Source organism: Orcinus orca, chromosome 2 (genome assembly GCF_937001465.1).
Source record: "Orcinus orca chromosome 2, mOrcOrc1.1, whole genome shotgun sequence".
Classification (NCBI taxonomy): domain Eukaryota; kingdom Metazoa; phylum Chordata; class Mammalia; order Artiodactyla; family Delphinidae; genus Orcinus; species Orcinus orca.
In genome coordinates this window covers 74,111,468-74,139,201 of record NC_064560.1, presented here as the reverse complement: position 1 = coordinate 74,139,201, position 27,734 = coordinate 74,111,468, and the positions used below count along the sequence as shown (strand labels likewise).

The 27,734-nt window shown below is 44.3% G+C and overlaps 1 protein-coding gene and 1 non-coding gene across 6 annotated transcripts in view; both read left to right on the top strand.

Annotated features, from left to right (window-relative positions):
• IGF1R (insulin like growth factor 1 receptor) overlaps positions 1-27,734 on the top strand; it is a 306,920-nt gene that overhangs the window by 138,132 nt on the left and 141,054 nt on the right. The gene's annotated exons all lie outside the window — the stretch shown is intronic.
• On the top strand, positions 15,508-15,614 carry LOC117202065 (U6 spliceosomal RNA). Its single transcript, XR_004484242.1, has one exon. It is a non-coding gene; the product is annotated as a U6 spliceosomal RNA (small nuclear RNA).

Genomic DNA, 27,734 nt, shown 5'->3' with positions numbered 1-27,734 from the left:
GTGTACATTTAAAAGGGTGCGAGCAGTTAAACATGGGAACAGTTCCTAGTAGTTCGTAATTTTATAGTTACAATTCAGTTTGCAACTGAAATTTGTCTTGATTGGTTAGTGTCTTGTAGTAATTAACCTCCAACTCATCAGCATGACATCTTGTTATAAGGAATTGAATCTAATTTTCTTATATAAAGGATGTTTTTAGAAACAATACAGTGTATATCTTGTTTGTACCAAGAATTGAATGTACCCAGTCAGGTACTTGCAGATTCCTTTTGACATGTGAGTTTCTTCATCCTTCTTTCTCTCAGATGCTACAATTCCCTATTTCACTATAACACGTGAAAGTAGGGTGTGTGTGCTGAATTTGGGAACATCAAGTAATAGCATCCATAGAAAATACTCACTGATTTCTGTGCTAGGTAATCCAGAGTTTAAAACAATGTCCTTATTGGGGAGGAGTAGCAAAATTTACGTTTAAATACTAATTATAAGAGGTGGTGTTGATCAGTCCTAGGGGCATGGGCTTTGAGATCCAACAGAATTTGTGGCTTCTAGGGTTTTGTTTTTCTTCCAGTTGCATTGAGATATAATTGATATACAAGCACTGTATAAGTTTAAGGTATACAACATAGTGATCTGACTTACATACATCATGAAATGATTACCACAAGTTAGTGAACATCCATCATCTCATGTAGGTATAATATGAAAGGAAAAAGAAAAAAATATTTTTCCTGGTCATGAGAACTCTTACGATTTACTCTCAGGAATTTTCATATATAACTTACAGCAGTGTTAGTTATATTAACCATGTTGTACATTACATCCCTAGTGCTTATTTATCCTCTAACGGGAAGTTGGTACCTTGTGACCACCATCATCCAGTTGCCCCTCTCCCCACCCCCGCCTGTGGGAACCACAAATCTGATCTCTTCTTCTATGAGTTTGTTTGTTTTTGATGTATAATTGACCTACAATACTATGTTAGTTTCTGCCGCACAACACAGTAATTTGATATTTCTATACATTTCAAAATAATCACCACGGTAAGTCTAGTTACCATCTGTCACCATACAAAGATATTACATTATTATTGACTATATTCCCCACATTGTACATTTTATCCTCGTGACTCATTTATTTTGTAACTGAAAGTTTGTACCTCTTAATCTCCCTCACCTATTTCATTCATCCTCCCACCCCCTCCCCTCTGACAGCCACCTGTTTCTTCTCTGACTCTTTCTGTTTTATGTTTGTACATTTGTTTCATTTTTTTTAAGAGTCCACATATAAGTGAAATCACATGGTATTTGTCTTTCTTTGACTTGTTTCACTTAGCATAATACCCTCTAGGTCTATCCATATTGTTGCAAATGGCAAGATTTCATTCTTTTCTATGGCTGAGTAATACTGCGTTGTATATATATACACCACATCTTCTTTATCCATCTATCTATGGGCACTTAGGTTGCTTCCTTGTCTTGGCTATTGTGAATAATGCTGCAATGAACATAGAGGTGCATGTATCTTTTCAAATTAGTGTTTTTGTTTTCTTTGGAAAAATACCCAGGGATGGAATTGCTGGATTGTGTCATATTTTCTATTTTTAATTTTTTGAGGAAATTTCATGCTGTTTTTCATAGTGGCTGTACCAATTTACAGTCCCACCAACGGCACCCAAGGGTTCCTTTTTCTTTACATCCTCAGCAACAGTTTTTATTGCTTGTCTTTTTGATAATAGCCATTCTGACAGTTGTGAGCAGGTATCTCCCAGGGGTTTTATGGAGCATGTCTGGAGACCTCATCAGTACATTGGGAATAGACACACCTTTAGAGGTATTTTGAGGATTGAAATAGATAAGTGCATAAAGCAGTCTAGCTTGCTGTTTTTATACTATTAATGTTAATACTCAGTAGCCTGTGTCATTTTCCCCTTGGGGCTCTTTCTGGCACGATTCCCTCCCCAGGCAATAAGGGAAAGAGAGGCAGGAGGTCGGACCATGTGGGATGCCCAATACGGTATCCATATTGTAAATCTGGAATGTGGATATCTTTTGGGTTTGCTTACGCAAAGCACACCTGCATGGCCACTAGCTGAGACACAGCACACTAACTGGGCTGATGTGATGAAAGCATGGGTTGCTGGCGGCTGTCTAATCCAATTATGGATGGTTTCTCCATGCCCAGCCTTCTAGTTGTGCCCAGCCCATCTCCCCTGCAGGCCCTGCCCTCTCTCACCCTTCCCTTTCCATGCGTGGTCCGTGGCTGCCCCAGACTGTACTTGTAAGCTTCGCCAAGTACAGTCTCCTTAATCACAGGTGTCGAAAGCAAGTTGCTGAGGTCTATGGTTGAGCGTTAGATTTCCCAGCAAATGACCTCAGTACAGGTCTTGTTCATTCCAGCCATTCAGGGCTGGCACACTTGTGAGGCCAGGAGACTCAGAACAAGGGGAGGGAAACTTGAAGGTGTAACATGGTTTCCTTGGCTCATCTAATGGAGACTCAGAATAATTATCATTGTTGCAAATGGTCCTTACTTTGTGGTCTAATTGTTAAGCAGGGAGTTAAAACAACAACAATGACGACCAGGAGGAAGACTAACATCTTGACCTTTTTGAACAGATCTCCCACTTGAAAGAAAGCTGCTAGCTGCAAGAGAGGGCCCAGGTCTCACAGTGTGGGGACCTCCAAGCTGCCTCTTTATAGGTTGCATGTTACAGTGAAATCACCCATCCCCTTTTGCCCATGTTGGGAAAAAAAGTCCAGGTTCGTGTATGTATTTTTCACTCATAGGGCTTATTTGGCATGGTTTGGGCACAGCTGGTACAAGATGGTACAAGATGACCCAGCAGGTAGACTGTGAGCTGGGCCGTTCAGAGCTGCCTCTGAAATGTGAACACCCTCCCAGCTTGTTGCCATCCTAACCTTTTCCTCAGTCGTGGAGAACTGATCCTGACGTGGGCATTCCTTACCTCTCTCACCCACTTGAGGATTGCGCAGGACCTGTGTTCGGGATGAAAATGGCACTATTTCTGGTTGTTGATGACATACACGAAGGCTGCAGTGCAGTTTAAATATCCTCAGGAGTGCCCTGGATCCATATGTGCCAGTGAGTCCTCGGTCATGAGACCTGATGGGAGGGAGTCAGGTAGAGCCTCCTGTCCTGGTTCCTGGGAAGGAGTCACTGCATGGCAGGAGACTCCAGTGTGGTACCCGTTTTCTGTCCTTGCCTGAATCTGTCTGGCCTGTAGAGCAGAAGAAAGTCACCATCTGGGCCACTCCTGGCCAACCAGAGTTTTCTGCATTTGGGGATTGAGTGGAAGGCGCCCCTGTAGCCCTCCAAATAAATGCCTTCAGACAAATCCAAACACTGTTACAACACCCACCTCAAAATTGTGACACTGTCAGGTTGACTGAATCCAGGAGACAGTGTAGGGCCTTGAGCACGTAGAAATGGTTAAGGAGACATTGCCTTTCATCATCCAAGTTAAACGTTACCCAGCCCTCTCCCCCACCTTTACTAGAACGCTGAACCTGTAGAAGATGGGCATCGACTGTCCTATTTTTATTGAGCCTGAAAAAGGCAACCTCTCACCCTCAACCCAGCTGTATTTCTAACTAAAATCAGTTCTACATTGGAAACACTCTGCAGAAACTTTTAGAATCCTCAACTCAGAAGGAAAAAATTGGCGTTATCAGGTGGCAGTTTCTGGAAAGGGTATGTGTCTGCTTCTTGAATGGGTTACAAGTATTTTGCACATGTGCCTGGAGGCCGTTTGTGGCATGAGAACCTTTTCTTTGAAGAGGGCAAAGGAGGCAGAAGGGCAACAGGAATGATTCTTGAGGTTGCCTCTTTGTGAGGGACAATGGGGTCCTCAGTTTGTGTATTTAACCTCTGGAGCCTTGGCTCATGTTCCAGTGATGGCTAGGGATTTTCTTTTTCTTCTGCAGTTTTTTTAGTTTTGGTAACTGGTTTAGTGACTGCTGTAGGTTGGTGAAGAACTCTGGGGTGACCTGCATGTGCTGATGCTGGACTGAGGGGCTTTGTGCAGGAGCAGATGTTTTATACGCCCTCTGAATGGATAGATTTTAATCTGAAAGCATCAGATTCTGTGCCACTTCCAAAGTTAGAAAGCGACCTGCATGGAAGCGGCGGTTGCCCTCATCCCAGGGTTCAAGTGAGCCTCTTGGACACGGACAACGTTGGAGGAGGAGATGCAGGCACCTCCCTTGGTGGGCAGGGCAGCCACCATCTCTGAGTCATGAGCTAGGACTAGTGAAAGGTCAAAGGGAAGAGTTGTCCTGCTGTCTTCTACATTACAAACTCTCTTCCTGTGCTCTGAGCCCAGTCACTTATCCAGGGTGCTTTTTAGTCAGAGGTGCCAGTGTCTGTTTACATAGTATGTGCATCTCTTCTATTAAAGGATTTTAAAGGCATTTATCTAATGCAAGTCTCCCTCTGTCAGGGGATCTTTTTCCTGATTGCATGTAAATAATGATGTCAACTTTGCACTTTGTGTAATTTCTCAAACTGTTTACTGCTTGGCCTTGATCGGGACTCCCTGAGGATGCTGTGCCCATGCAGAGCCCTGACAGCCCCGGGAGGGTGGTGAGGGGTGGTGTTGTCCCCTGGGCACCATCAGGTGATTCCACTCAGTGTGGAGGCTGTGCAGAAGCAACTCTGTTCATCCTTGTGCAAAACACATTTTTCTCTGTCCTTTTCCTTTTTCCTCTCTGCCTGACATCTCCCTGGTTTTCAGCAAAGCAGTGGGCTTCATGTTTATTCCTTGTGGTTTCTCAGCAGTTACTTCTAGCATCAATTTCAATCGATTAAAGTGGTTAAAGAATTTTTGTGCTCAGGAGTCAGTTAAATATTATTTTCTCTTTTAACTTAGAAACTAGTTTTACAGTGGCTTTTTTCTTTTTCTTTTCTAACCCCCTCCCCCCCTTTTTTTAAAGTTTCTGAAGGCAGATCCTGCTCATAACAGAAGAGAACACGTGAGCTCATGGCTTACTTTTCCCAGTTGACTTTTCTGGTCATTTACCTTTCTGTAAAATGGAAAGACAAACAAGCAAACCCTTAAATCCAACTCAGATCATGATTGCCAACTTCTTTCTTTGTGTGTAATATTTTCTTTGTGTAGTTATATTATTTCTAGGTTATGCCTTCTTTATCTTTGAAAGAAAAAAGAAAAACCTTTACACTGTTTACAAGAACTCGTTGTTCTAGGCCGTACAATTGCATCTGTGACGCTTTTTCCATTTGGAACCACGGGGGCGATAAAGATGTCAGCTGGCTAGCCGTTTTTTTTTAAGGCAAAAATCCATAGTCTTAATTTATACTGTAATCATTTTCATTATGTTTGTAGTATGTTTCTCAGAAAAGCAAACGTCGCGGTTTCAGTCTCTGTGGTCGAAGCCTCTGGTTCGTCCTTCCTCTGCCTACCACCTCCCTGCTCCTCGTCTAGTCCTTCTCCTTGGAGGATGGGTTGTCTTTCATTTGAAAAGTGAAAATTCCATACCTTACAAAGAAGGCGACATGCCATGTCTTCAATGTAATTAAATGCAACCGTGACTTGAAGTGGACCTTTAAATTTATGCCATTGAACTTTTTCTTTGGGGAAGGGGCTTTTTCATTGAATGGTCTTACAGTTTAATAATGGAGGGGAAAACAACAGGCTGTACAGGGATACATTCTTAAATCCTGTGACCAAGACCCATAATGTAACCCAGGAGCTCTTTTGTGGCCTTGGAAGGGTCTTCCCACTTTGATGAGGAGGGGAGTCCCGGGGGAAGCACCATTGGAGGGAGAATGGTACGTGGGGGTTTGCTCCTGGAGCTCAGAGAAAAAGGAAAGTCCAGGGCTTCCCTGGTGGCGCAGTGGTTGAGAGTCTGCCTGCCTGCCAATGCAGGGGACACGGGTTCGTGCCCCGGTCTGGGAAGATCCCACATGCCGCGGAGAAGTTGGGCCCATGAGCCACAGCTACTGAGCCTGCGCGTCTTGTGCGCCGCAACAAGAGAGGCCGCGATAGTGAGAGTCCCGCGCATCGTGATGAAGAGTGGCCCCCGCTTGCCGCAACTGGAGAAAGCCCTCAGTCAGAAACGGAGACCCAGCACAGCCAAAAATAAAAAATTAATTAAAAAAAATAAAATAAAAGGAAAGCCCATACCCTGAAAATAGCCCTGAGTTGCTCTGGGTACACTTCATCTGCCAACATTTAGTATCTGTGACTTAGCCAGAGGAAATGCATATTAGCCGCTGAGTTTCCATGGCTTGTGTTCTGGGACTTTGCCCCATGAGGGTACTCTGTGAAGGAACAGGAGGCTCTGTGCCACTGGGGTTTGAGAAGGGCTGGGCAGGTGACTGGAGGAGGAGTCTTGGCAACACCGGAGGCATCCTGCTCGGTCATCTCAGTGTGCATGTTGGGGTGCGGCGTGTGCTGTGACGCTGCAGGTCAGAGTGCACAGGGGAAGTGGGGTGCAAAGTGAAGGGGGCACCTGAGTGACCCGTATCCTTGCCTAGAAAGATCATCACTTCTTTCGTTTAAACAAAGCATGTGACGGAACCGTCAGGGATCATTTCTCCCCCTTGTTTTTCCAGGTGGCCTGTCCCTCGATAGGGCTGTGACAGACCTGCACAGAAAACCTTAACTTCCACATGGAAGCACATCTGGGGAAGCTTATTTCAAATGCAGTTTGCCCCGTGCACAGGTGCTGTGGTGCAGCGGGTGGAACAGGGAGCCACTGTCCGGGGGCCTGGCAGGAATGCTGGCCTGGGAGCCTGGAGCCCTGGGCCTTGCAATTTTGATTGGCTCAGCAAAGCCCCTGGCCTCCCTGGTCTTTTCCCTCTGTAGGACCTCTCTTTATGCCCTGAGGGAAAAACAGAGAAGGGGCTGATCAGAGTCTTCCCCTCACAGAGGTAAGAGGAAACAGTATTTAACAACATGAAAACAAAGTATAAAACTTCTGCCATCTTATAAAACCTATTTTTCTTTCACTTCATGTTGAATCATATAGTCAAGCTAATCAAATTATAGAGTTTTTACCACCCTAAGTATGTGTGTTCATTTACCTTGTAATGCTTAAAACAAAAGCAGAAAATAATATGGGTAAACATAAAGAAAAGATCGTTTCCTTTTTTATATTCTTGATGCCTCCTAGCCAGGTAATTAGAGTCACATACAAAACCATGTGCAAGCCTTCACGAGACTGAAGCTTGTACCAAAATTTCCTTTAAAGTTTTCATAGCTGTTGGTGCCTGCTCAGATGGCTCCGTGATGATAGGTTCTTGATTAGAAATTACTTAACAATGCCTAATGAACTACTGACTAATAAATGTTAACATATATTCTTCTAGTACCTAAATCACATCTTTGTGGTGCCAGGAAAGCCTTATGTGTGTGGTTGCCCTTATTATAGGCCGCTATGCCTTTGGCAAATGCAACACATATTACTCTGGTATCTCAAAAGACTTAAAAAAGCAACAACCAACTTACTTTGTATCTTTTCCTCTAATAATTGACTTTTAACTTATTTGTAACTTATTATTAAACCTAGTAAGCAGTTTTCTTTTTATTAAATTTTACTTGTATAAGAATGAAGCCAAAAAGAGTGGCGATCTGTTCAAACATTAAAGTCCTTATCTATGACCACCTACCATGTAACGTGTGACTGGTGGGCTGTGAAAGAGGACAGTTTTCCCACCTAAAGCATTGATATCATAGATCGACAAACTATTTTGCCACCTGATAAAAAGTAAAATGGATGGATGGATCTTGGAGACAATGTCCAAGTGAAAGAAGCCAGCCACAAAAGACCGCCTATTGTCTGATCCCATTTTTAAGTTGTAAGTTGATGAAAGGCTGTGTGACCAATAAATGCTGAGTGTATTTTAGTAAACAGAGTTGTGGTGCTAGAATGAGTTAAAAATGCACAGGCATGCGTGACGTAGTTAATGATGTGCACAGTCAGTATTTTGTTGATGCACAGCAATGATGCACAAATGGAAGGTAGCACATTTAAGGTGCCTGTTATTTTACACAAACACAAATGAAGGGTCTCAGTGGTGTGGTTTGCTGGGGAAGCAGAAGGTGGAAGGAGAGACGTTGGCAAAGTGGAAATCTGCTCGGATAACTTCTGTACATACTCTAGACATAGCTCCTCACCTGGCAAGGGGTTCGGTGGAAGAGGCTGGGTAGGGTTTATATAATTCTCCCCCTTGGAAGGGCCAACCAGGCAGTTCAGGGAAAATTTTTTTGTCCTCCCTATTACCTTAAAAATCCCCAAATTCACTTCCTGTAGAATTCTTGAGTCAGATTGTCTTCCTGACTTTCAGTTTTAAGGTATGAAGGGCTGACAGTAAACCCCCCCCACCACCAATGTTTCTTTGCTGATCCAAATGAGTGTTAATTGGTAGAATATTGTAAATGTAGGGGGGGTGGAATTGGAGACTTCAAATGATAGCTGCTTAGTCTCAGGAGAAGGGAAAGTGACTGACACCCACACACATACCCACCATTATATGAACTAAGCATTTCTGAGGCATTTTCATGTATCTTGAGAGATAAGAGCACCCAGATTTCTGAGTGAGATTCATCTTTGGAAATATAGAAGACAAATTAGCAAAATCTTTCTAATTTTAAAATGTGCTTTTTGATTTGATGTCTGTTTGTTTGGAAAGAGGCTTTTAAAGTAAAAGCTATCGATGTGTGACCATTACCATCAAAGGCTAAATCCTGGCGGGAAGTTATTACCCGGGTTATCATATTAAGATGATTATGGCTGGCGCACGTTATAAGATCTTTTCATATATATTTTTTACATTATAACTTCAATGTTTTTTATTTACATCCCTAGATGGGGACAGGTGGGAGGCCAAATTCCCAAACCCCAAATTTTAAACAGTTATTATTCCTCTTAATTATTGGATGTTTCCTTGAATTTACTGGGTTTTACTTTTGGAAAAGTTCACTTTCATTTTTGGATATTTTGTACCAATATTCTGTGCCTAAACACAGAATTTTTTGTGTGTTCAATAAGAGTTGATGTTTTGAGAGGTGGTGGTGGGTTGCTTGTGACAGACCAAGTACAGGTTTGAGTTCAACAAGCTTTTGAACCGGATGTTTCTATGTGCTAAAACTCTGTAAACACTTGTAGCTTTGTCTGCCATTGTATATTGCTGTATTGATTTTTTTTTTCCTCCTGAAAAGCTCCAGGCCTGTCTGTTCTATACCAATACAAAGGCTGGCCTGTTCCCCAGGGCCACTGCACGAGAACCTCTGGGGTCTGTGCACTGTTAGATGTTACCATCTGTGAAGTTGCTCCAGATTCTCTTGCACTTGATCATAAAATTCCATTCCAATTTTATATGAAATTTCTTTGTCAAAAAGAATAAATGGTTGCTCAACAGATCCAGTTGTCAGTTGCTGACAGATGTGAAAATTAACAAACAGCAAAATGTCTCCCTTTTAGGAAAGGAACGCAAGTACTTTAAAAAAAAAAACCTTATATTGTCAATAAATGAATCCGTTTTAGAAGCATTTTCAAACATTTGTAATGAAAATGGAGGCCTTCTAATGTTTCAGGGCTTAGGGAGAGCCATACGTAATCAAATGCTCCTGTTACTGTTATCACTGTAGTAATAGGGCTTAGTTCTGCCCTTTAAGTCACGGACTCAGGTTACTCCCAGTTTTAGCTGCAATCACAGTATGTTTCTCTTTAAAAAGAGATTGTATCCCAACACTTCTCTATACTAAAACATGAGGAGAAGGTAGCTTGTTAAAGTGACAGTTCAGATGTTGTTATTTTGACAGAAATATTAGTAAATGCGTCATATTATCCCTTGCTAAATATTTATAGCTTAGAATGTATACTCTGATGCATAATATTTTATGAAAGAAACATCCTTTTCCTCAAATTTCTTCCACTTCATTGACATCAATCTGTAATTTACACCCAGAGATCTGTAGGAAAAAGACTATATTAAGACCCTTTAATTTCAACGAAGATAAAACTATTCTAAGAGGGAACACCCTTGAATCTTTGGGACCCTTAAAGGTAGAATGTTATGAAATATTTGTATTTATTCTTTTGCTCAGATTTTAATAGCTTCACTTTTGCAGAAAGGCACAAAATGAGGGTGACTTTAGTGCACAGTTTTAGGTTTTGAGATGAAGCAAGGTGCACGATGGTAAGTTACCTGATCTCAGTGCTTACGTAACGGCCATGACAAGTGCCCTATGCATTCCCATCCAGAAAAGAAACGCTGTTGTGAAAATGGCTGTCTTCTCTGCGTTCAGCTCTGTGACTGAAAGACGTTGTTCAACAGCTGTGGGTTTACAAGATGTTGCACATGGAGTACTTTCCTTGTCTCATTTAGAAAAACCAGTCTAGACTTCCACGGTTTGGTATTCATGGCCATGGTTTTGGACTTTATTAGATGGCTCTCAGAGGTACTTTTCAGGTGGACATTGATTTCGTGCCAGCTGTCTGAGATGTTTTTCCCTAAATATGGGTGGGTGTGTAGGCTACGGTCTGCAGTGGAGAGCAGTTGCCCGCGGTGGGCCTCAGGTGGATTGTGTGGAAGAAGGAAAGGAGCAGAGGTAGAGGAAGAAGCCTGTATGTCCCGCACGGCTCTGTTAACAGCTGAGTAGTTCTCCAGGATAGGCCAACTACAGTTTTTATTCACAAAATGGACTTGAAAATCAGTTAGTAAACAAACCGTCTCCTTTAGATAAGTGACGTTCTGATTTGTCTGTAAAAAGTTCCGTTTCCTAGCTGACGTCCTCTGAAGCACTTTTATGTGCAACCGCTGTGCCAATGTTTGCTGTCATTTGGTTGTAACGAAATCAGTCGTGAACTTCAAAGTGGAATCATTTCAGAGCCTTTCCTCTACAGTAGTTCGGGAAACACAATACCAAGTGACCTTGATTCACTGCGAACTCAACTGGAAAATGTGCCTAGTGTCTCCCTGAAGCAAGAATCCCTCACCTCTTGACCCTCATCATTTTGGGCTTGAGTCCTCAACCTTGTTGTGCAGACGTCAGCACCGTGTAATCTGTGACCTTCTCTGCTCTCTTCTAAGCTATGGCCTGATTGTTTATACCTTAGTGTTGCTATCAGTTTGGACCAGAAGTCATGAATCTTTCCCTGACCTTAACCTCACTGTGGATTGGCTTAAAGAAGAATCTGGATCTGCTGATGTATAAGCACTAAATTATGTGAAAATTAATTACATTTAACCCTCAACTCCTTAAGTAATAAAGTAGTGGGAAAAGAATTGAATGTTTTATAGCAGTTGTAAGTTATCTAGGAAATAGCTAACAGGTAAGTTTTTATTTAACTTAAGTTTCTGAAAGTGGGATGAAAGAGGGTGGGAAAGGAAAGAGCCATTAAGAAAGCTCACTTTAACCTGTATGCTGTGTTATTTTAACTTTGCCCTCCAGGCTCGGTTAAATAGTCATGTACTTTAGGTCTTAAAAAACATACCCACATGTATTAGTAAGTTAAAAATTTAACAGAACACAAATTATGTTAGAATTATGTTTCTTGAAGAAATGATCTAACTTTAATAAGCATATTTTACAAATGCTATTTCCTGAGAACCGCTGCTTTTAGATGGAACATGCCTTTGTGTTGGTCATGCTTTCTTCCTAGTAATTTGAAACACCTATTTAAATTATCTTTTGCAAACAAGCTAACTAGATCACCACTGAGGTTTGTAATGTGCTTTTTGGATATCTGAAATACTGGAGGTATTGAAGGACAGTGCTTGCACGCTCATCCATCTCTGCCTCGTGGATGTGTTGTGCTCCACCGTGTAGCCCTGCAGGCGGCCCAGGGCTCAGCTTGGACAGGGTCCGTGAGCACCCCAGCCCAGGAAGAAGTGGCCAGCAGGGGACGTGGACTGCGGGGCCCAGGTGTTGTGTTGGGCACTGTGCTGGCAGGTTGTAGTGGACCTTCCTGTGCCCCCCTGGGAGGATGGGGGTGGAGGAGAGGTAAAGGTGTCTCTGTGTGTGTGTGTTTGGTTTTGTTTGGGATCTGTTGTAAAAGCCCAGGCCCTCCCTCACCTTTGGGAGGTTCTGTCACAGAAGTGAGAACTTGGTGGTGAGCATTTCGTTTCTTCAGCAAATGCTGCTGAGCCTCTGACCTGTGCCTGGTGTTCTTCTTGAGCTGAGAATCCTGCAGGGAACAAGCGCAACATGGATAGCTTGGTCCTGCAGTTTACGTTACAATGGGAACACATTTGTCTGGCAAATAGCATAACTTCTCAGATGTCTCTGAACCCCACATCCACAGTCTGAGCTGCTGAGGTCTCGTGACTGGTAATTGGTGATCTTAATCTGGATTTCTCCATTTATTATTTTCTAACACATGATTTTAACTTACTTAATAATTAAGTCTTTGGTATATTTTCTCTGTCTGTGTCTCCCTTAGACCCACACAAGCTTTACAAGGGCAAGGATCTTATCTTTTTGTTTTTCTTCGCCATGTCTCCCAAGCACCTAGACAGAGCCTCCGTTCCCAAAGCTCCAGTCAATGTTTGCTGAGTGTGTGTTCACACTGGGTTTGTTTGAACACTCTCGCTAATGAATCCTATTGGAATTCTGACGGTGCATCTAACTCTCAAGGCCGGGGGCCCGGGGTCTCTTGGGGTGGGTGAGCTTGCTTCTACCTCGTTTGCGGGGTGCTCGTGTTGGAGTGGGTCCCCCACATCTTCCACAGCTCTCCCCCCGCCCTATGTGTGTAGTGCCCACAGTCACGTTTTGTGGTCCTGGTTTCCCCGAGGTCATGACAGCAGCACCATTAAAGTCCCACCTGCGGCCTTGCGGGCAATTTTTCTTGTTCAGGGAAGTCACCTGATGTCTCTGCTGCGCAGGCAGTGAGTGCATCAGAGGCCAGGAGGCTGGGCGCTGGGGTCGGGGTGCTGGTTTTGAGCGGTGTCCCCAGGCAGCTGTGATGACCACGCTCAAGCCCGCTCAAGGAGAAGCGGAGCTGACACCTGGTGTTTGGACAGGTCATGCCGTGCAGGATCATTGGCTGTGCGTAGAGTTGCTCATCTGTGGTGACAGATGTTGAGCTGTTATTTAGTAACTTAGGTTTGTTTTCCTTTGCACACAAATAACCTCTTAGCTGCTGAGTGTTTCTGCGGGCGACCACAGAGCCCATCAGCCGGCAGGCGTTTGCAGGCTCCAGAGGTGTTGCATTGAAAGAGAACTTTCGGAGTGTGTGGCACGGGGAAGAACTGGCCCTCCTGCCCCGCTCCCAGATTTCCTTTGTAAAGAACATCAATATAAGCACCACCATTCTTCAGAAACACAGGCCAGGTGCTCGGGTGCACTGTTGTAGCCACTGAGGGCCCAGTGATGGAAACGTTCTAGTGGCAGAAACAGACCATAATCAAGTCACAGTGTCAGACAGTGATGAGTTCTGTGAGCAAGAATAGATGAATAACTGGTGGGGGGTGGGGTTGGGGTTGGGGTTGGGGTTGGGGTCTCAGAGAAGGGCTTTCGGAGGAGGGGACGTTTGCCCTGAGAGTATGAGTCAGCCAGGAGGAGACATGGGGACGTGGTGGCAGGGGACCATAGGTGGAAAGTCCCCAAGGTGGGGATGATCTTGGGGTGTGTGCATGTGGGGAGCAGGGCTGTTTATTCACCCCACACTCTCTGGGCACCTGCCCTGTGCCAGGTGCTGTTCTCGGTACAGGAACAGAGCCATGGACGAGTCTCTGCCTTCATGGAGCTTTTGTTAAATCAGGGCAGCCTGGGGACTGTGCTGGGTGGGGTGCTCTTTTCTGTAGGGTACTCAGAGGGGGTCTCTAGTGAGGTGGCATTTGGGCAGAGACCTAAAGGAAGGGTTGCAGGAAAGCCAGGAGGCTGGAGGGCAGGGGGCCATGGTGAGGACCTTGGCTTTGACAGGGACAGGAGATGGCGGGATTCTGAGCAGGGGGGTGACACTGGCTTCTGTGTTGCCAGTAGACTCTAGGCCCGGAACAGAAGCAGAGAGACCAGTAGGAAGTGGCAGCTGCCATGATCCAGGGCAGAGAATGTGCATCTTAGACCAGGATAATGGTGAAGGTTGTTGGGAGATGCAGTTGGAATCCCAGAGCGCCAGCAGGACTGGCAGATGCATATGGGATGCATATGGGACAGCAGAGAAAGAGGAAGAGACAGTCGTGGGGCTGGAGCCCATGAGGGAGGGGTAGAGGGTGGGCACAGCCAGATCATCACGTGGGACAGAAAAAAAAAAAAAGGATTTTGTTCTCTGTGTTGGAAAGTCGGTGCAGAGAGTTTAGATGGGGGGTGAGGTGACATAGTGACAGCTTAGCAAAGCAACTAATATTTATTGAGCACTTATTCTGTATCAGCCCTTATGACAACCCTGCAAGAGTCAGCTTCATTGTTATATCCATTCTATAGATGAGGACGCTGATGGACAGAGAGCTTATAAGGTATCTTGCCCTATATACCACACATTTAGTTAGGGCCAAACTTGATTAATTGATGTGCGTCGTAGGGTGTATTTTATTTTTCCTTTAGGGAAGTTACCATGTCTTTGGGTAACCATGCCCACACCCAAGGGGTTAAGAAACATTTTGATGTTTACCAGTTGTTTGCAGATGGGGCCAGAGACAATTTAGGTATTAAAATCTCACTAAATCTGTATCCATTATATGACTCATCTATCTCCTTCTTCCATGGGCCCCCCTCAAAAAATGATCATGGGTACATTCCCCTTACCTGTAAAGCATGTTCATGGTCACAGAAAATACATAGAGAACCACAGGTCTGCAGGTTTCTACATGGGAACTCTCACACCATGGTCAGAGGGTCTGAGACTAGTTAAAAAAAAATGGTTGTGGAATCCGGGCAGCAGCCACTAGGTAATCTCTTTATAAAGGTTGGTGTAATTTCTGTAAGACTCGTTTATTTTGCTCTCAGTTGGTTATCTTGACATTGTTGCCTTGAAGAGGTTATTGTGATTTAATTACAGACCAGGTATCTTACAAGATTCATTTGCTATCTCCACATCATTTTCTCATTTCTTTGGCTGTCAATCCCTGGGTGAAGGTGGGAGGGGGAGGCCTTCGTGGGGGGAGAGAATGTGGTAGCAATGAATGTTTACTGCACAAGAGTGCTCAGGGCTTCTATTATAGTCTGGGGGTGGGGGAGGGAGTGGCGGGGAGCACGCAGGAATGTGACCTCCTGGGCCCCAGCCCTGATGAGCAGGGCGGGATTACAGAGGGACTGTAGTGTTAAAGTTAGGATTTTCTGGAAATGTAGCAGACTCCCCCGCACCCCTTGCCATTTGAGATTTTGAAACCCTACTTCTGTTTTGCAAGAGCCGAGAAGGGACCAGTTAATAGCTCTGATCATCTTGTCTCTGGAGAGAATTTATATCTCAATTTACCAGAAGACAGCTCTGGTATTAGGGCAACAAGAATGGTTTTATTCCTGTTTCCTCTTCCTGCACTCTGTTCCTATTTAATTCTTGCATTAAAACCATTCCTGGTGTGCTTGCTTCGGCAGCACGTATACTAAAATTGGAATGATACAGAGAAGATTAGCATGGCCCCTGAACAAGGATGATGCGCAAATTCGTGAAGCGTTCATATTTTTGAAAAACAAATACTGTATGCTAACACATATATATGGAATCTAAAAAAAAAAAATGGTTCTGAAGAACCTAGGGGCAGCGGCAGGACAGGAATAAAGACGCAGACGTAGAGAATGGACTTGAGGACATGGGGAGGGCGAAGGGTAAACTGGGACAAAGTAAGAGAGTGGCATGGACATATATATACACTACCAAATGTGAAACAGATAGCTAGTGGGAAGCAGCCACACAGCACAGGGAGATCAGCTCGGTGCTTTGTGACCACCTAGAGGGGTGGGATAGGGAGGGTGGGAGGAAGACGCAAGAGGGAGGAGATATGGGGATATATGTATATGTATAGCTGATTCACTTTGTTATAAAGCAGAAACTAACACACCATTGTAAAGCAATTATATTCAAATAAAGATGTTTTTTAAAAAAAAACATTCCTGGTAAATTAGAACATGCTCTGTGTTCAGGCCTTGTTTTGAAGAAGGGTTTTGAGTCTAAAAAATTTGATAGCCTCCCATCTATCATGGTGATTTCTGACTTTCCTAAGGGACTGTGTACTTGAGCGAGGCTTGTTCTTTTGTAAGAACCAGCCTCCCTGGGCCTGGGAAGTGGTGAAAGATGCTCTGCTGGGAGGGGAGCCATGGCAAAGGGTTGGACTTGGGGGACTTCAGGATGCAGCATATCAACTGTTGGTGTGTTTGGAAATTTGAAAAGTAATATTAAGAATTAAAGTTGTACAAAACCTCCTAAGATTTCTACCATGGCTGTATAAAGTTTGAGCATGGTGCTATCAATTTAAAAGTGGACAACTTAAAAATTCCACCTCTTTTGGAAATTCGTTGCCACCTCTACCCCAATTCGGCAGTCTTTAGATAAACTGACAGCCCCCATTTACCAACAAGGAAGAACCTTCGATTTTTGTTTTTTATTATTATCTTTTAAATAGCAGGGTGGTGAGAGATACGGCGTGTGACTCAGCAGATGGGAATTTCTTTAATAACACACTGGGTGTGTAAGCATTAGCCCTGCTCCCCACAAGCAGCTCTGCAGAATGCCCTCCGCCTGTTTGGGGAACAGACCTGGCGACCAAGAGAGGCAGCCCAAACTTCCCTAGAGGAGGCAGACTCGGTGGTGGAATCTGAGGGATTCTCTTTGTTTCATTTGTTTTCCCTCTGTCTTGGAAAACACGGACGCAAATCCAGTCCGGCTCCTGCAGCTGCTGAGGCAAAGCAGGCTTTTTATGAATGAGGCCCAGGAGGGGGAGGAGAGGGCTTGTGTTACAGCAGCAGTTGGTTGGGTAATGCATTTCATTCACTCCCAGCCATCTAGCCCCGGCTGTATTTTAAAGGATATTGTTCATTTTTTGTCGATTCAAATTAGACTTTTCTGCCCCTTGTGCAACTGTGTGTAACTTAGAACACTAAGCATGTTGTGTGCGTTAATTTTTTTTTCGTTTGTTTTGTTTTTTCTGAGTGTTTGCTCATTTAGTTGGAGGAAATGGTAAGAGAAGTGAACTGGGAAAAGGGAAAAAAGGTTTTGTCATCCCTGGGGGCGTTGGTTACATCTCTGTCCCCAAGCCACCCAAGAGGAGGCAGGTGGGGTCCCTGTGCCCAGCCCTGAGAGTGGAGCGCTGATTATGGGCCACCTATTACCTGGTGCCCCAGGTCTGCACGTGCTGGCTCCCTTGCCCTGCCCCCTCTCCTGTTCCCAGTGGGCAGCTCATTATTTGTGGCACTTGAAGCCTCATTGTTGTGGTCACAGGGTTGTGTGAATTGGAAGCTGTGTGACAATGCTGGCCCCCCTCCCTGCCACCGCTTCCTGCTGGGAGCAGAGAGAAGAGGGCAGGCATTGTCTTGGGCATAAATGAACCTCTATCAAAACAAACACCAGAGAGAGGGGCGGCTGGGTTACAGCTGCCCCTGTGAGCCCTGGCAGAGGGCCGCCGTCCTCGCAAAGAGCGCTTTAAGCCTGGATGAGGCGTGTCCTCGCTGACTGTCCTGTGCGCAAAGAGCGAACCCCAAACCGACGGGCCATCCACACCACCCTCAAAATGATTCCCCATATCAGAAATGCCGGATTTGTGTCCTTGAGCATGGTTGGGGGAAGAGAATTACCCCGAGGCATCATGGCTGTATATGAAGGATAACGCTATTGTAAAGTTGTTCTGCCAGAGAGGTTAAGCACACCCTTCTCCAACGTGGACACTGAGAACAGAGATAGAGACGATTAGGCTGTTTTTTTGCTCCAGCTTTTAAATAGGACCCTTCCCTCCCCATTGCTAGTGGTGCTTTAAGGCACCTAATGCCTGATGTCACGAACTCTCCAGATGTGCCAAGCGTCTTTCTTTAGTTCTCCATGTTTTGATGTATAAACACAACTGGCAATACCCCTAATGCCCATTGCCCAGCACCAGTGTGGAAGCTCACCATTGCATGCCTGACTTGCTTTCCTGGTTGCCCTGGTTTCTCTCCTGTGTGGGTGTCGTGTGTCCCATTAACACCACATGCCCCTCCCCAGCCTAGAATGCCACATCTGGGCTGTTTTAGGCATGGGTGATATGAGTTCGGTTTCTTTTTTTTTTTTTTTTAACTGTAAAAGGAAAGTCTTTCATTGCAATTATACCAAAGGAAGGGATGAGAAGGAATGCATTAAGGACTTGATATAAACAGCTAGTCTTGGGTCCTAATTGTCCCGTTTCTCTTTTTGGCCAGCAGCCAACATGATGTCACTGTGTCCACGTCCTGAGGGTCTGAATTAAAGGCACACTGCATGGGCCAGCTCTGGGTACAGCGATGGCTTTGGCTTTGAAGTTCAGTTGGGGTCCTGATTAGAAAAAATTTGGGGTAAGCTGACCCAGGGCATGGCTGGCTGGTTCTAAGATGTGATTCTGGCCTGAGCCTTAGTACTAACAGTGGTAGGTCACTTAAGTCCACAGGCTAGGCCCTTGGAGGACTTCAGGACTTAAGGAAGGAGAAGGGATAGAGAAGGATTGCAATAAGAAATAAAACAAGGAACAAGAGAGAACTGCCATAGAAGGAGAGGGAGCAGAACACTTCCAAAGGGGTATTTCCTTATTTAGGAGATTGAGTCATTATAGTGGATGACTGTGCCACTGGCGGCAAAACCATTTTAGTTGAAGGAGCACACCCTGGGTGGCCCAGTGGTTAAGTTGTCAGCAGAGGCAGGGACTGTAGCCTCCTCCTTCTGAAAGATGGGTAGAAAATGGAAGAGGGGAGATAACGCAGGACTGAGGAATGTTTGGGGTTTTGTTTTGTTTGGCTTGAGGGTGGAGGATTGCACCCATGAGGTCAAGGAAGCCAGAATTGTCAAATTCAAGAAGCGTCTCAGATGTTTTGACCAACAGCAACTTTGGAGAGCAAAGTGTATACAGGCTTTGAACTTACCTCCTTGAAAGACTAGACAAATTCACATTGAAAGAATGGATCCCATCATCGCCATGGTCTTGTCTACGTGCAGACATCTTCTGTATGCATTGTATTTGTCTGGCATCATTGGAACAGAAGTTTTTTGCTTGAGTTGATTTCCCAAGTAATCAAAGCTCCCTTCTCAGAGTGCAAGATATTTACATTTTTCTCTTAATTTTTGTTCATTAACAGCACTTTGCTGTCTTTAATGTGGATCATTTTCTTGGCATTCCAGGGCACTATTGTGAAACCTGGCACCTCCGAATCTGTTGCTATGTGGGGCTCCAATTTTTCCTTAACTTAAATGGCCTTGGACATCTATGCATGTTTACATTTTATGCATTTGGTGTATTCTCCTTGTGTGCAGGGATTGCGAATTCTGACTTAGTCTATCTGTCTCTCGGTAAAGTAGATAGCTGTGAATATTTATAAATGATTTTCCCTGAAGCTCAGAGGACTTTTGCTTTGCTTTTATGTCAGCATCAGGTTCCAAGTGTTTCGTGGTTGAGGTACTAGAATCCTGTTCATCAGGTCCATGGAGCATTAAACACATACTCATATAAACACATACTCGGCTATGAACTCCAAATGGGAAAGATTTTTATTTAATGATTTTAGATTTTGAGCCACTTCTGTTTATATCGCTATATTTTTGTCTCTCATATTCATGGTCTTCAGCAAGTCAGATCCCCTAAGAATTTTTGGTTCGTTTATCTTATATTCTTTTTACACATAGCTCTTTATGTTTTCCCAGACAGGAATTGTGCTACTTGAATTGAAAAGTAAATGTAATATGTAATGTTCTGTTGGTAATTGTTTGTTTCTACTTTAGGCTGACACTGAACTAATGACTTTTTAATTGTACCTGGCTTGAAACACAATGAAAAAGTGATTTCCTACTGCTTTTTTCCCTTAAGCTGGTTCAGTAACTTGAAGGTAATTAAAAATGTACAGACCTCAGGAATGTATTTATATTCCATAGTCATGGGTTGACCAAGTAGTGCTCATGTATAATAGCTGGATGGGAGGTACGAACACTGAGGTAATGAGTAGCCTGTTTTATATATTTATTATGTTATTATTTATTTAGAGGAATAAAAAAATCTTTTCTCTGTAGTTCTAGAATGCCGTGAAATGTCTGTTTGAGGCATTATCCTGCCATTTTTACAGGGTGATCTTCCTCTTCTGAATGGTGTTACATGTTGCCAGTATCCCAAGGGCTGGTTTGGGACTAAGGCAAAGGATTTAGGAGGCACAAGTGAAAGGGAAGAAATAAACACATGCCTTTTCTTCTTAAAAGAAGGGTAGTAGTTGGCTTGTTGACTTAGCTTCGAGACTGTGGAGGATGAAGCCTGCACTGCAGGGTAAGTAATGTAGGGGGAGACCCTGAAGGGGAGGTTACGGGGTGGTAGACTGTGCACACACAGTATTGTGACTGTGAGTTGGGAAGGAGAGTGCTAAGAGTATTTTCTGAGTCACAGCCACTCAGACAATACTCGCTAATCCATTTGTTTGAAGATACAGTGAACTGGAGAGGATAAACAAAAATGGGAGATTCTTGCAGATAAGAAATCCAGGATAATTATTCACCAGAGTTTGAAATCATCACCATATTCAAGGACATTTTCTTTTGCGGTGGTTTTATATCTAAGGTTTGCATTTAGATGATGCATGATTCAAAATCCTGGGGTATTAGTGGAGTATCTAAGGTACAGGGAAATTGCATTTGAGGATACTCCTGTTTAAACTTTCTGCTGCCAGAGTTGGCAGGCAAGTGAAAAGTGAAAAGAAATTTGGATAGGTCTTGTTCCCCACCCCCTTCCAAAGCTGATACTCACTTTGGGTGGAATGTTTCTCATTTTTTACGGGGCTAATATTCCTCGAGGATTGTTTTCCCCAAAGCGGGCACTCATAGACCCTAAAATTGGGCAGAGCAACAAGACCAGTCTTCCAAATGGCAGTCTGCATGTTAATGTGCTTTTGTGCTCATCCTTTCCAGAAGGTGTCGGTGTGTTTATATGGTATCTTTGTGTGTGGGGGTGATTCAAGGCACTTTGCATCTGCCCACCCTCACCTCCAGCACCCCTGAAATGCAGCCCCTCTTGTCTCTCTTAGTTGCCCTGTAAGTGGTGACCTGTGATAACTCCAGGAGGGTCAGGAAGAAGGATTTGTTTTTCTTGTCTTGCTTAACGAATAAAACCTTTAACTGTGGCCCTTAAAAGAACCTCTAAAATCCTAAAGTAGCTCTGATAAGTTATTATCATAAATTATTTTTTGTTAGCTAACATGAAGGACTCAAATACCCTTTTCTTTCTGGTTGGTGGGCTTTACGACCAAAACCATTTCTAATAGTTTTGTCAGCTTGTTAGGGAAGACAAAGTGCACTTTTGGTCCTTTGAACTAGGAAAGCACTAGGCATGCACTTCCCACGGCCCTTCTGCAGGGTGAGTATTGGACAGAATTTGTTAGGGGACCGGGCAGGAGGCAGGTGCAGATGTGTGTCTGCAAAGGGCCAGAATCAACGTGGACCCACACACGTTCCCGTCCAGTCTCTGGTTCCTTACCTGTTTCAGGTTTCTGTTAGAGTCTGTCTTTGTCTTAATCTTTTCGGTGCTTTTGGTGAGCTACTTAGGAATGTTGTGGGGAGGGCTGGGATGGGTCGGCACAGTGATTTTGGTGAGGCCCAAGAGTAGGCCAACAGTCCAGGACTGTCTTATGTATCAGAGGAAGATGCAGAAAGAGTCGTCACATGTCCTCTTGTCAGTCCTTCCTGCCCCCTCCCACCAACCCCGCTCCTCACTTCTGGGCTCCAGGGAAGAAGGCCTCCCTGCTGCCCCTGACCAGCTGTTTCTTGAGTGCAGCAGTGGCTCTGGGAACTCTCCAAGGAGGCCTCCTTCCTGTGGTTGTCACTCCACTCGTACAGCTAGTCCACAAGCACCTCAGGACAAAATGCAGTCTCTCTCTCCCCATCCCCTCTCCTCTTCCTTCCTATATTTGGAAAGTCTGGGGCTAGCCTGGCAAGAAAGTGGGAGACGGGGTGCAGGAGGAAGAACTGGGAGCAAATGAATGATGCTTCTGTCAGAGGCGTGCAGGTCTCTAAGAAAGTAAGAATGTAACCGCAATGCCTTGTCCATCTGCTAAGCCCCCTTGAAGTGGGCTCAGCTCCGTGTGCCACGCTGACACTGTGAGGCCAGCGTGGGCCCAGCCCATCTTGCAGCGCCTGTGCTAGTATCTCCCAGCTGAAAGTTCTGCCCCTCGCTTCCCTTCATTTTTTCTTGATAAGAGCTAAAAAAAATTTTTTTCTTTAAATTCTGGTTGAATAATAGGAGCCTCCCTCTATAATTGGCATGTGTGGGAATATATATTAAATAAACACCTTCTAATAGGTGTTACCAGAACTCCTATGGGAATTCTTTCACAGTGTTTTTTCAGCATTGAGAGGAGAAAGGCTAAGGATGTCTCTTGCCCTATAGTCCTTCTTGTGGACATGTGCTGAAAGCCAGGAGTGGTCCCCTGTGCCTGGAAAAGTCCATTCTCTGGTGTTAGTAAGTGATAGACAAGGGTGTGTATTTACCAACATCAGGCATCCACAAAATATTGACGTAAGTGTTTTAGGGTACAGCTGGCCCTAAACCTGACACAACAGTTAATATCATGCAAGTTGAAAGTTTCCTAAGTTCTGATGTGATGCGTTCTGTGGGCATTGAAGTCAGAGCTGCCTTGCTCATCCCCAGCTCTCGCAGATCATACCCCTGTGCCTGGCTCACAGCTCCTCAATACGATGCTTTGTTCATTGTAGCATGGTGGGATTTTTATAGATTCAAATAAGTTGGAGGTAGTTTCACATTTTTAACAGCTAAAAACATACTAATCATAAAGCTTAGATTCTCCCAAGTAGGGCGTTGAACACAGGCTGCATCCTGGATGTATTGACAGAGGAACCACGTAGTGTGATGGATTCTTTGTCCCTTGGAGCTTCCCTTTGCCTCCCCGAATGCTATACGGTCTAGGAAGCTTTCTAGAGACTTTCCTTATGCAACATGTACCTGTACAAGAAATGTACTCCTTTGTGCCGTCTGAGGCATTTTGGTTGTATGGAGCTTGTTAAATTTCGATTCCCGGCATAGTTTCAGATGTGGATGTATGCTTAGAGAAAGGGTAGGGGCTAAAGCCATCCACTGCTGCCAGATGGGGTTCCGTCCTGGCTCTGTTGTTTACTGGGTGTGATACCTGTGCCTCTGTTTCCCCCTCTGTAAGATGGCATGAACAGTGGTGCCCCCTCGAGGGTTTGTGAGTTTAAAGTGAGCCAGTGACCGTGAGGACTTTACAGTGGTGCCTGGACCACAGTAGAACACTGTCCGTGGAAGTGTAAGCCATCGTCACTTTTGTCAACATCACCAGTCATTAATGCATGCACTGTCCCCTGCCTTTTTTTCTTTCATCCAGCAGTTAGGATTTTCTGTCAAACAAAAGAAAGCCTCTATGTTTCACACAGTGTACGTTCAGAGGAAACAACAGCAGCTGTATGAAAATAGTAATGTTCCTTGCAGAGTCATTATTTGTAGATTTAGTCAGAATGTTTGATCTACAAGTTTTCGTTATAGATATTGTCTTGTAATTGGAAAATTCTCTAAGAGCAGCTCCAATGAACATTCCTTTTTGATGGTTGAGGTGTCACTTTTGTGTGGTAAATAAGCTGTGATGCAAAGACACCAAATACATGTTGTTCAGGACAGGCCTTTGTGACAGCATGGCATGGGACAGAGTGATGTTGGGTATCCCCACGAGGAGCTTAGATCAACCCAAGGGAAAGTCACATTTGTTGGTGTAAGAACCATTAATATTAGAAAGAATTTAAAAATAATAATAAGGTATTGGGGTATCAGTTAGCACCAAATTAGATAACTACAACTAAATAGCCTTTCATTAATTCCGAAACCTGAAGTTGAAAGATTTCCATTTTCCTCATCAATATGTTTATCTCCCTCAAAAATGTTTCCAGCTGTGGGATAGATTATGAAGAATTATTTCACTTTGATTTTTAATATTACCAATGCAGCAATTTTGCAATGAAAGAACAGTGGCTGTAGGAATGACTCTTTAGCCCTCCAGGACTACTGTGTATACCTGTGTTGCCAACAACACATGGGAACTTAAAAGGCTGGTGAGTTTAATATCCATCCACTGAGAACGCTATAGGCCCTTATGGGTTTTTGTACTGGAGTCATGATGATGAATGTGACATGGACTTCACTTATAGTCTGTGCAGGTATAGGGGAAGTATGTTCTTGAAAGATTCCTATCAGACAGTTAAGATTAGAGGCTTTTTAGATGCAGACCTATTCTGAATGTTCCAGGCCCTCCAGGTGCTAGGTGAGGTGACTGCAGGGTTGATCTGGTGTGGATAATGAAACTCTGAGCAGGGCACATGTCCCAAGGTTCTGGCTGAGCCCCTTTGACATTCCACAGGGCCCTGACCCTGACTCTGCCCGGGCACGTACTGGAGGCAGCCTCAGGGTGGCACAGGGATTCGGGGCACGGCTAGTGGCACTTCAGGGTGCTGGGAGGCTTACCGACCTCCTGTTGTAAACTTGGATTAGTCTTTTTCCAGAGCAGCTGAGATTGGACTCTACCACCTCAGGGTCGGGAGCTGGAAGTGCTGGCTTATGCTCAGGTAGATCCCGGAGAAGAGCTGTCAGTGTGAGCTCCATGCCTCCCAGGTCCTGCCGGCTTGAGAGGCTTGCCCAGCACCAAGGCTCTGGGCGTTGGGAGTGCTGCCTGCCTGCCAGCCAAGAGATGCGAACCACTGCAGTGAACTGGCAGTGAATTAGCAGGCTCTTAAACTGCCATTTTTTCTCCATTCTGTGTTTTTATAACTCTGCTGCGTAGACACCAGATTATAAATCCTGTGCACATAGTCTTAGAGTTTCTGGATTCAACCCCAGAGAAGACTCATTTGGTTTTGAGGAATACTTAAAGAAAACGTTGGTCAGTTCCATTTTCCCACTTAGAGTGCTGCATAAGGGCTCTGCTGTGACAGCCAGACGTGTCCACACAGCCCTCGGGGAGTGTCTGCAGTGGACTCAACTGCTTTGGAGGGAAATGGTTCCAATGGGTTTCCCATCCTCCATCTTTGTTGCTAAAATTGTGTTCCCTGTGTTGTGTTTTGTTAATGTAATGAGAACCCACTACCCCTACTGTGGGGTCTAGGTGGGAGAAGACTGGGCCATCCAGGACTAATACAGGGCTTGGCATGGGCTCTGTAGGTGTGCTCCATCCTGAGGGGGATCCAAACTGGTCCTCACTTTGGGGATTTTGGGTGCACTAAGCAAAAAAGAGGTCAGGAGAGGTCATGAAAGTCAGTTTTATGGTTTGAGTGAAGGCCAACCTTAGAAAATGGGGCCCAGGGTGTTGAACTTTATGGTGGAAGGCGTAGGGGACGGGGTGGGGGCAGTTTTTTCCTTGCCTCTCTGCGTAACCTGACCAGCGCCCTGCTCTCTGCTTTCTAGTGGTCAGTGGCCATGCTGTTTGCTTAGTATCTGCATTATATCAATATGGTGTGTTAGAACCTAACTGTTGCCAAATTACAGTGTGACATATTTTAGATAAGATTCCCCACCTCATCCCCAAACCAGCACTCTGCCATTTAAAAATGAAAAGTTAAAATGTTTTATTTTAGTCTTCTGGGATAAATTAATCTTGAGAAGAGCAATATTTATCGAACATTTATGTATGTATATGGCCATCCCTTTATATCTTATTCATAAGTGAGCAATTCTCTTGTAAAACAAAGATTCCACATAATTTTCTTAAGTTTGACTCAAGGTTTGAAAAACAATAGCCCATGCCACCAAAGCAAGCCCATCATACCTGTTTTTGTAAATAAAGTTTTATTGGAACACATTCATACTCCTTTGCTTACCTCTGTGGCTGCTTTCTTGCTATATGACACAAACAGCACAGTTTTCAAATCTCTTTACAGAAAAAGTTTACTGAACACCAGTGTATTTGGTAGAGGAATAACTAGTCTCTCCTTGAACACCTCCATGTCCAAGAACCTCTTCATCTTATGAGGCAACTTGTTTCATTTTCAGACAACTTAAGAATGCTAGAAGAGTCTTCCTTTTTAGAAACAAACAAAACCCTACTTCCTTATAACCTGGTTCCTTTGTGTTGGTTCTATTTGTATCTTATGAACCATAAAAAATAAGTCAAATATCCCTTCAAGATAGTTGCCCTTTTGAATATGTGAGGACAGCTATTCAGTACCCTCTGAATATTTCCTTCTCCAGATTCAACATTTCCTGTTCCTTTACCTGTTCTTTACTCCATTTGATAAATTCTAGTTTAACAACCCTCTAAACCATGTCCCGGAGAATTAAAATGCCATCTTTGAGGGTTGTAGCCAAGAGAAATCAGACCCAGACTGTTGACTAGCCTTATTTTGGATGCCGTGGCCCCTGGGATGCAGCTGAAGACTGTGTCATCTTTTTGGAACTCATTGACATGGGCCAGCAAAGCACCTTGGACTCTCTGACCCTTTCAGCTGTTAGCCACGTCACCAGTGTATTATGCTTACATTGTTGTTATTTTTCATTAGAACTTTTTAAAACTTTGTTGTATGAGATTTGGACCCTCTTTCCAACCTGATCTTTTTATATCCTGTTTTATCTATTTGCCCTTGCTCTCAACTTTATCTTTGAATTTCATATGTATGTTGTCCAGGTCCCTCTTTGAGGCCTTGTCCTTGGGCTTAGCCCTGGATCATCCCCATGGACTTGACTCCAGATGAGCTGCCTTCACAAGTGTCATGAAATGTACTACTGTTGGCAAGCGACCATCAGCCCATTATCTTAAGTCCATAGACCCACTTCCTTTCTCTTATGCTGTTCTAATCTTCAGCTGAAAAGCAGTGGTTTAAGTGGCTTTGCTGGCAGTGCTGATGAATTGGGAGGTCCTCTTCAGATGTTCTCATCATCCTCTTGACTTGAACGAAGGGTACTACCTGGGGCCATGAAAGTTTTGACTTAATTGACTTGTGCTACCTTTCTCTATTAATCATGCCTTTTTGTGTACTGTGATTCTGGTGCTTTGATATCTTGAGGCCTTGCTCACTCTGGAGAGACTGTCCCTCCCAGAACTAGTTAATATCTAGAGACAGTAAGTGAGTACACCTTTCATGTGTAAACTAAGCAATCCAGAGGCCATGCCCTCCTCCGTCCTTCCAGCTCCCGTATAGGGCTCTCACGCTCAGGTCCATTATCCACCTGCCCTCCTCACCCCAGGGCCAGGTACCAGCCAACTAGGGACAGCCCCTACACCCCAGAGCCCACTGCAGTATTCGACTCCAGCCAATCCTAAGCCTGCTTACCCTGCCTCACCCATTCCTTCCTGCAGAAGCCACAATTAAAGCTCTTGTTCATGTTTCCCTCTGCCTCCTGACTGACCTGGTGCTTCCCTGTGTGGCTCTGTGCAGCCTGGTGCAGCACTCCTCTTAGGAACTGCAGGTAACAAACTGTCTTTTCAGTGGCAGTCGTCTCCCAATCTGCTGGTCTCACCATACATGAGTAACAATAAACCCACCCTTATAAAACATGTTGAGATTGTCATATGCTGAGAAATGGATGAAGATTAGGGCAATTTACTGGATGCAGAGTGGACCCATCAATTCCTTATGTCTGAGCTCTGAGACTGGAGAAAAGGTGTA